Source organism: Jaculus jaculus, chromosome 4 (assembly GCF_020740685.1).
Source record: "Jaculus jaculus isolate mJacJac1 chromosome 4, mJacJac1.mat.Y.cur, whole genome shotgun sequence".
NCBI lineage: Eukaryota > Metazoa > Chordata > Mammalia > Rodentia > Dipodidae > Jaculus > Jaculus jaculus.
The window spans coordinates 73,594,195-73,603,615 of record NC_059105.1 but is presented as its reverse complement, the minus strand read 5'-3'; positions in this window follow the sequence as shown (position 1 = coordinate 73,603,615).

The following is a 9,421-nucleotide window of genomic DNA, read 5'->3' as shown; positions in this document are numbered from 1 at the left end:
GCTCAAGAGACACAAGGCTCAGTCAGGAAGCTCCTGAAAGGCAGAAGATTCACAAAGTTCTCCCAATGGTCATAAAAGCAGTGATAATCCCTGTAGAGAGGAGACTTTCTTCTGGTCCAGCTGCCTCCAAGTTACACAGAAAGCTCCTGGGATGCAGTTTTCACAAGTCATCACCCATGGCTGGGTAGATTCTTTTTAGTAATGCATCCATGATCCTATAAGTAACCCCAATAAACTCACTGTTTTAAGCAAGACTTGGGTGGAACTGTTTCATTAGTCTGTTGTCAGTGCCCTATCTGAGGTGAAAAGACATCTGTTCATGTCTCTCCAGGAAAATCCACACAACTCTTATAAATGGGTTTGGAACAAATGTGTTAGCCAATGGCTACATTCCAGGTGCCAAGACTGTGTGATTTGATAAAGCGATTGAATATGTATCAGCAATTGTCGTTGGAGTCACTCAATGATTAAATTCGGGATACTCCACAATTATTTTTCAAGATCCAGCCAGACAGTTCTACTAAATGGTGCTGTGACTGACAATGTAAGTCATATTTTAAACATCCGATGTTAAGACTAATCTCACCATCTTCTTCAGGGACATCACATTCCTTCTCATTTACTATCTTGGAAGGGAGGATCTAAAACCTTCTATCTGGGTCTCCTATCACATGATCCTCACTCAAAGAGTCAGTATAAAGATTCTGCCAGCCTTCCAGTATGGCTTTTCCAATTGCACATTAGGGAACTGGGAAAATTTAAGTGGATTTACTGACCACGCAAGTCCACTGCTAGTTCAACTTCATTGAAGGTTGCCACTTTGGTATTCTGAGTGCCTGAGAATCGTGTAAAAAGTCTAAGTATTTCCTTTTCTGCAAAGGATAAAATGGCTGCTGGTCCATACAGGGAAGAACTCTGGTTCTATGAAGTGACATAGGTCTAGAAACTGGTTAAGACTGACTCTCAGCTATGACAACTAAAGTTAATTTTTTTTTTTCTCTACTGGAGCTGGAGTATTTCCTATTATGGAGACAACTGATACTATAGTCTTGTCCATTTATTTTCTTCATCAGTGATCAGAGCTTACATAGGCCAATGCTGTATGATAGTACTGTCTCTACTTTCCATTTAGGAAGATATGCCTACTTTGTCTTTGGTGGTAAAGTGCTTACTGTCAATTAAGTTCTAATATTATAGGATCCCTTTATTGCCACTGAAATCAGGACACCAATCTCACTGATCTAAAAGCAGAGGAGAGCAACCACAGATGTGAAATCACCTCTCAAAACTTTTGTGAAAACAATTACAAGTGACGTTTTTATGGGATGTACTGGAATGATGGACATAGAAGATGCACTCAAGTGAACAGAATCAGACACCCCTTCTTTGAAGGATGTTACAACTCCTAAGTAGGCGATTTCTGTCCACTTGTCTTCCCTTTGAAGACCCCCAAAATATTAAAAGGGTAGGGTGCAGGACAGCAAAGGCCAAAGACTGCTGTTACTTTGTATTCAGTGGTCTCAGGTTACTCCCAACACATCCTACACATTCACGCTCCACCTCTTGATGGCCACCTTTCTGTAGAAAAAGTGTCAGCAAGCTTTTCATAGAGCCATGCAGTCTCTACTGCAAATGCTCAAAGCTGTAGTTATAGTACAAAAGCACATTGTATAAGTGAATATGTGTAACCGTGCTCTAAGTGACTGTCTACAAAAACAGTTAGTGGACCAAATTTGCCCCAAGGGCTATATTTTGCCAATTCCTACTTAAAAAATCTTAAAATACTTAATTTTCATCACATCAAGTTATTAATATTCATAACAATTGTGTCTGTCTTTAAGTTTGGTGGAAATGTTCCTAATTTGAAGCACAATATATCCCTTTACTACCTCAATATTCCTGTACTAGCCACTCTGCACAGTTAATTAATCATAAGCTTCCTTCACTATGCAAAGCTAGAAAAAAACCAGTCTCAGGCTAAAATTGATTTCTTCTATCTACAGCCAACCTCAGGTAGGGTAGTTGTCCTCAGAACTATCTGCAGTCAGTTACCATATACAGTGAGGCCTATTAGACATTCTCTGAATGCCAAGTTTCAAGTGGGGAAGGAAGGGCTTCCTAATCCTGTGACATTTCTACTTAAATCTCTGAACAAGAGGGAGAGGCCCAGATGAACTTTTGAGCAAGGTGATGACCTAATTCAAATGGAAAGAAGGATTATATTAAAGCTGCACTGAGTCTCAATATGGATTGTTATTTTGGGGGTGCAGTTCATGTAAGAGGGTGATGCAAGTAATCCTGGCAAGAGGTGAGTGAAACAGATGGGAAGTAGAGTCAGTTGACTTCAGCTATCAATTAAGCTGGGGAGACTATGAGGTTTGAACCTTGTTAAGGACAGGATGAGCTAATGCAGTTCTCTGGTCTGTCAGACAGCAACTGTGAAAGAAAAACTCATCACATGTCCTTTATTTTTTGAAAATGTTGAACTCATGAAGAGTAACGACCCAAGTAAATCATACATGAAATCATAAGGAGGTAGAATAAAGATTTGCATAATGTAATATCTGAATTTTAATTCCAATAACCATTTCTCAGGAAGCTAGTGTTAAGTGTGCCACTCCCAAATGAGGGAATGAAGAAGTAACTAAATCTGAGGAAAAAACACAACAACTCAGAAACGTAGGTGAAGGGACATCCAAAATAAAAGATGTGGATCAGGACTGGACAGTGAGAGTACAAACTGGAGAAAGAGGACAGGTACCAAAAAGAACTAATAAATAATCTGACAGGTTAGACCATATGAGGCTAAATCCATGTTGGAATACACAGGAGTTGTAATCCAATTAAACATGGGAAAATTGGGTAAATAAAATTTCTTATATAAGTTATTAATTCTAGAATTAAAAATGAATTTGGGAACAATGACACACACCCACAGTCCTAGATACTTGGGTGGCTTAGACATAGGAATTATTTAGGCCCAGAAGTTAAAAACTAGCCTAGACAATACAGCAAGTCTCTATATCATATGAAAAAAAAAATCTATAATTAAAGGCTCATACTCAGCCAGGCATAGTGGAACACATCTGTTATGCCAGCACAAAGGTTACACTGAGTCAAGAGAATGCTGTGAATACTATGATATGTGAATGCTACGATACCCCAGGCTATATAGTGACATCTTATCTCAAATAGAAAAAAAAAAAATCTTTAAGTATGCTTACCTGGATTTTTAGGAAACAGTATTTATATACTCATAATAGAAACAATAGAAAACCATAATAGAAATAATAGAAATCATAATAGAAAACCACAAACATGAGTTGGAGAGATGGCATAGCAGTTAAGCACTTGCCCGTGAAGCCTAAGGACCCTGGTTCGAGGCTCGATTCCCCAGGACCCACATTAGCCAGATGCACAAGGGGACGCATGCATCTGGAGTTCGTTTGCATGTTTGCAGTGGCTGGTAGCCCTGACGCGCCCATTCTCTCTCTCGTTCTCTATCTGCCTCTTTTTCTCTCTGTCACTCTCAAATAAATAAATAAAAAATAAAAATTCAAAAAAAAAAAAAACCATAAACAAAGCTGGGCATAGTGGTACAGCCCTTTAATCCCAGCACTCAGGAGGCAGAGGTAGGAGGATCGCTCTGAGTTGTAGGTCAGCTGGGGACTACAGAGTGAGTTCCAGGTCAGTCTGGGCTATGGTGAGACCCCATCTGGTGGTGAATGGGGGATACAAACACAAGAATGTAAGAAAGTGAGAAGAGGTTAAAGAGGCCCCACTCCTCCCTGAATAGTAATAGCAGTTAACAGGTGCTAGGAAGGGAAGTCATTCTCATCAGTGGCATAACCAGTGGTTAGTGGTGGGAATAAAGGGTTCAGCAAGAGTGGATGGGGGCAAGAGAGGGGGATGAGGGACTATTTGTCAAAATGTTATCTTCTTCAATGGGAAGTCACAGGTGACACTAATACTGATACATTAAGAAAGGGCAGCCTAGGGCTGGAGAGATGGCTTAGCGGTTAAGTGCTTGCCTGTGAAGCCTAAGGACCCCGGTTCGAGGCTCGGTTCCCCAGGTCCCATGTTAACCAGATGCACAAGGGGGCGCACGCGTCTGGAGTTCGTTTGCAGAGGCTGGAAGCCCTGGCGCGCCCATTCTCTCTCTCTCCCTCTATCTGTCTTTCTCTCTGTGTCTGTCGCTTCTCAAATAAATAAATAATTAATTTTAAAAAAAAAGAAAGGGCAATCTAACTGTTATATGTTGTTGGGACGAAACATGGAGCGACCTGGCTGGAAACTGGAAGAGTGTCAATCCCCAGTTAGCTTGTGTAGTGCAAAAAGGTGTTACATGAGTGACTGGGGGGAAATGACCAACATCTGTCCAAGAAACTCGTGGTCTAAGCTACTCAACATCAATCAACCTGATGTGATGCTCACACAAGTGCAATAGCGGCACACAGCCATGGTGGGTTACCAACTGCTCTTGATTTGACTAATGGATCTGCTCAGTGGAACGGAATCCATACCTGGAACCGGGAAACAAATCAGAATCATATCCAAAAATGAGCCTGCTCTGTAATATCAAGATCCCACCAGCAGTGGGCTACAAGAGGGCCTACAGCAATTAAATTCTCTCTAAAATAATGATGGGTATCCATGTATCTTGCACTAACCTCACTCTCTCCAGTGGAGAATTTATTTCTCTTTTATGGATGGACGCAGAACATGAAGAGAGAATCAGCCCATCGCACCCCACCAGGGCACCAGCTTAAGCCATAGTGTTAGTGGGTTAATGAGCAAGAGAAGCTTTCTCGGTGAACCTGGTATCAGCACAAGGTGAAGGAGACAGACACAGAGACCATTCAACTCCTACCAAATCAAATATTCAGAGTCTCCCAAGACTTCCTGTCACTGAAATAGACCTAAAAGAAACCCAACATGACTCAGGGATAAGTTGAGTCGTTATGCACAGAGACATTACCTCTCCCCCATAAGTGATGGCCACCCCCACATTGCCACCCCCACAATCTGCAGCAGGGTGGGACAACAGGGAGAAGTCTAACAATGGTACCATCATGGCTGTATACACATTACATACATAACTAATAAAAAAAAAGAAAGGGCAGTCTAAACATATTGTTTCAAAGGCTGAATATTGAAGAGACCTCTAAGGAGAGGACTGTAAGGATAATTAATGTGCATTAGTTATTGCCTTGTTGCTGTGTACAAATAGCTGACCAGAAGCAACTTAAGGAAGGAAAGGGTTAGTCTGGCTTACAGTTTTGAGGGGAAGTTTTGTGGCGGGAAGGCAAGGCAGTCAGCTGATCATATTTTAGCCAGAAGCAATAAGCAGAGGGTGAACAGCATGTGTGGCCAGGCTAGGAAACCTCAAGGCCCACCCCTGGTGACTCACTTCCTCCACCCAGGCTCTGTCTCCTAAAGGTTACACAACCTTCCCAAATACGACCACCACCCAGGGACCAAGTGTGTTAAACACATGAGCCAGTGGCTCTGGAGAGGATTTTACATGCAAACTACAACATAATCCCATTCAACTTTATTTAGCTAGGATGAAGGTGAACAGAATTTGAATTCTACTTGTGTGGATTTGAATCTTGACTTGGAGATTTCATTACCTGTATGAATATAATCAAACAACCAAATCTCTACTTGCTTCCCTAAAACAAAGAGAAAATAGCATATACTTTGTAAGATTGCTTTGACTATTCAATGAGCTAATACATACAAATTGCTTAAAATATACCAGATACAAGAGTTACAGGACATAAATACCAATAATTATTATAGCAATGGATATGAACTATTATCTTATAAGAACAGAAAAAAAAATTAAGAACCAAAATCCACATTTTAGCATATGAGGTACATATATTATAGTTTGTCTTCATTTGTGAGTAAACAAAGTTTTAAAGGTCAATAAACCCAAGTAGGTACCTATTTCCTTAGGCTTCAGTTTTCTATCCAAGGTTAGGACTGGGGTTGGTGAGCACAGTTAGTACAAAAAAAGAGGTAACTCAAATTAGAGTTCAAAGAGGGAGTATTAGTTGACTGGCCAAAAGGGAAGGAGAGAATGGAGCTGGGTGTGGTGGTGCAAGCCTTTAATCCCAGCACTCGGGAGGCAGAGGTAGGAGGTTCGCCATGAGTTCGAGGCCACCCAGAACTACAGAGTGAATTCCAGGTCAGCCTGAGCTACAGTGAGACCCTGACTCTAAAAACAATAGAGAGAGAGAGAGAGAGAGAGAGAGACAGAGAGAAAGAGGGAGGGAGAATGACACCTGGCAATGATGTGGAGGCCAGAAGAATGTATCAGTAAAAAAGAGTGAAAGCTGGGGCAGAGCAGTGAGAGGTGTGAGATGCAGCACCTGACTCATACCCAGCCATTCGGTGATGTTAAAGCATTACCCTACAGTTAAGGCCATTAAAAGGCTTTAAGAAAATGTTATCAAGACCAAATGTTTTGATAAGCTTCACTCTGGGTGCATCAGGAACAGTTCAGACAAGGCATACCTGTAAGATAGTGATAGGAGCAGAAAATATGGATAGATGCCAGGTTTACTTTTATCAGAGGTAAAATTGGCCACATTCAGCCAAGAAGTATTCCACATTTGAAAGGTGTCATGGAGGGACCTTTACCTTTATTTAATTTTCTGGCTTTTGTTTCTCCCTTTTATTTTAATCTGGCCAAAAAATTTATTTATATATATATATATATATATATATATATATATATATATATATATATATATATACACACACACACACACACATACACACACACATACACACACACACACACACACAAATTTTATCTATTTATTTATTTATTTATTTGAGAGAGGGGAGCAGATAGAGAAAAAAAGAATGGGTAAGTTGGGGCCTTTAGCTACTGCATACAAACTCCAGATGCATGCACCCCCCTTGTGTATCTGGCTTACATGGGTCCTGGGGACTTGAACTGGGGTCCTTAAGCTTCACAGACAAATGCATTAACTGCTAAGCCATTTCACCAGCCCCAAATTATATGTATATATATTTTAAGTAAAAGTTGCCGTATTTTAGTGCCTCACCATATACCTTCAGTCTTGGAATATTTATAAACAAAAGCTGCTGCACGACATTTCATTCACAAAGTTAACTTTTCACTTCCAACAATTAGATCTTGGGAGTGAACCCAAAGGCCTCAAAGTAACATGAAATTCAAAGGAATGAGACAGAAATAATAGCAATCCAAATTAAATAGACTAAACTCAGCAAAACATGTCTATTCCTGTTTCTTTGGTCATTTTATATCCTCTTGTGATAGTTGCTTCCCCCTTCCCCCCAGCAACTTCGGATGCTGTGGGTCAAACATCACAGGACCTTCTGCATATAAGGTAAGTGCACCCCTGACCTCTGTCCCCAGTCCCTGTTACTTTTACTGTTTGTACTCCACACTAGCCTGGCAGACATAGGTGCATACTTTGCAAATGGTTTAAAAGGTGCATGCACATACAGTGAGTACAGAAGCAAACTCGATTAAAACCAAGGGTCAGAGCCTGTGGGACCATTTTAAGGGCCGATCTGGCAAACTATGCATAGCTTTGGAAGGATTTTATACGGAAAAGAAGTTTCAGATTATATTTTGTTTCTAGTGTGTGTGTTTAGGTGTGCACAAACCTCAATGCACATGGGAAGGTCTGTCCTTGGAGTGTTTGTCCTCTCCTTCTACCCTGCTTGAGACAAGATCTCCCTTTTCATTTTGTTGCTTAGCCCACAAACTTCCAATTCTCCTGATTCCACTTCCCATTGCTGTAGACACGTTGGAACTACACATGTGAATGCCAATTTGTGTCTGGCTTTATGTGGGTGCTGGGGAATTGAATTCAGGAGAGCAGGCTAGCAAGCAAGCACCTTTAACCCATGAGCCTTCTCCCCAGCCCCAGTTTACTTTTATTGTTGTTGTTATTATTATTATCATTATTATTATTATTATTATTATTATTATTATTTGCAAGCAGAGAGAGAGAGACAGAAAATGAATGGAACACCATGGCCTCTAGCCACTGCAAACAGACTCCAGATGCATAGGCCACTTTGTTTGTCTGGCTTTATATGGGCATTGTGGAATTGAACCAGGGTTGTTAAACTTTGTAGGCAAGCACCTTTAATCACTGAGCAATCTCTCCAGTGCTAGGTCTACATTTTTTTTTTAAATATTTTATTTATTTATTTATTTATTTGAGAGCGACAGACACAGAGAGAAAGACAGATAGAGGGAGAGAGAGAGAATGGGCGCGCCAGGGCTTCCAGCCTCTGCAAACGAACTCCAGACGCGTGCGCCCCCTTGTGCATCTGGCTAACGTGGGTCCTGGGGAACCGAGCCTCGAACCGGGGTCCTTAGGCTTCACAGGCAAGCGCTTAACCGCTAAGCCATCTCTCCAGCCCATAGGTCTACATTTTTAAGAAATCACCAACCAGGGGTTCTCTAGAGGAAGACAACACTATCCATCAGGATATCAGATGGGAAATAAGTGTGGTACCCTAGTGAAGAGCTGCTAACACCTTGAAGTAGAAAAGTAGATATGGTAGAGGGATTTGCAGTGGTGGGACAAGGGTACAAAATGTTAAGTAGTTGGTGAGACTCAATGCCTATTGTGTTGGTCTGTTTGGGACTATAATAACAAAATACTTTGCACTGGCTAATCTAGAAACAGAAATGAACTGCTCACCTCACATTCTAGAGGCTGGAAAGTCTAAGGTCAAGGTACTGACAGATTCCTCTTAGATGGTATTCATACACATACATACACACACACACACACACACACACACACACACAGAAGAAGGGTACAAAGCTACTATACTCCCCTAGACCTAACTCAGTTAAGACAGAATCCTCGTTATCAGATTGCCTCCCTCAGAATCTCACTTCTTTTTTTTTTTTAATTAATTAATTAATTTATTTGAGAGTGACAGACACAGAGAGAAAGACAGATAGAGGGAGAGAGAGAAAATGGGCGTGCCAGGGCTTCCAGCCTCTGCAAACGAACTCCAGACGCGTGCGACCCCTTGTGCATCTGGCTAACGTGGGACCTGGGGAACCGAGCCTCGAACCGGGGTCCTTAGGCTTCACAGGCAAGCGCTTAACCGCTAAGCCATCTCTCCAGCCCCAGAATCTCACTTCTTAACAACGAGCACACTTGAAATTAGATTTCAGTCTATGGATTTTGGAGGGACATAAATATTCAGACCAAAGCTGTTGGGGAGGCAAAGAAAAACAAGGTTAAAATATCATCTGGGTTTTTTGGACTGACACCTGAATACTCCTACAGATCTACAATGTATTTCCCCTTAAATCTCTGGAGCCAAGGGTGTTTCAAAATTCAGGAGATTTTTGATGTTAGAAAGGTGATGTGGCTCAGAT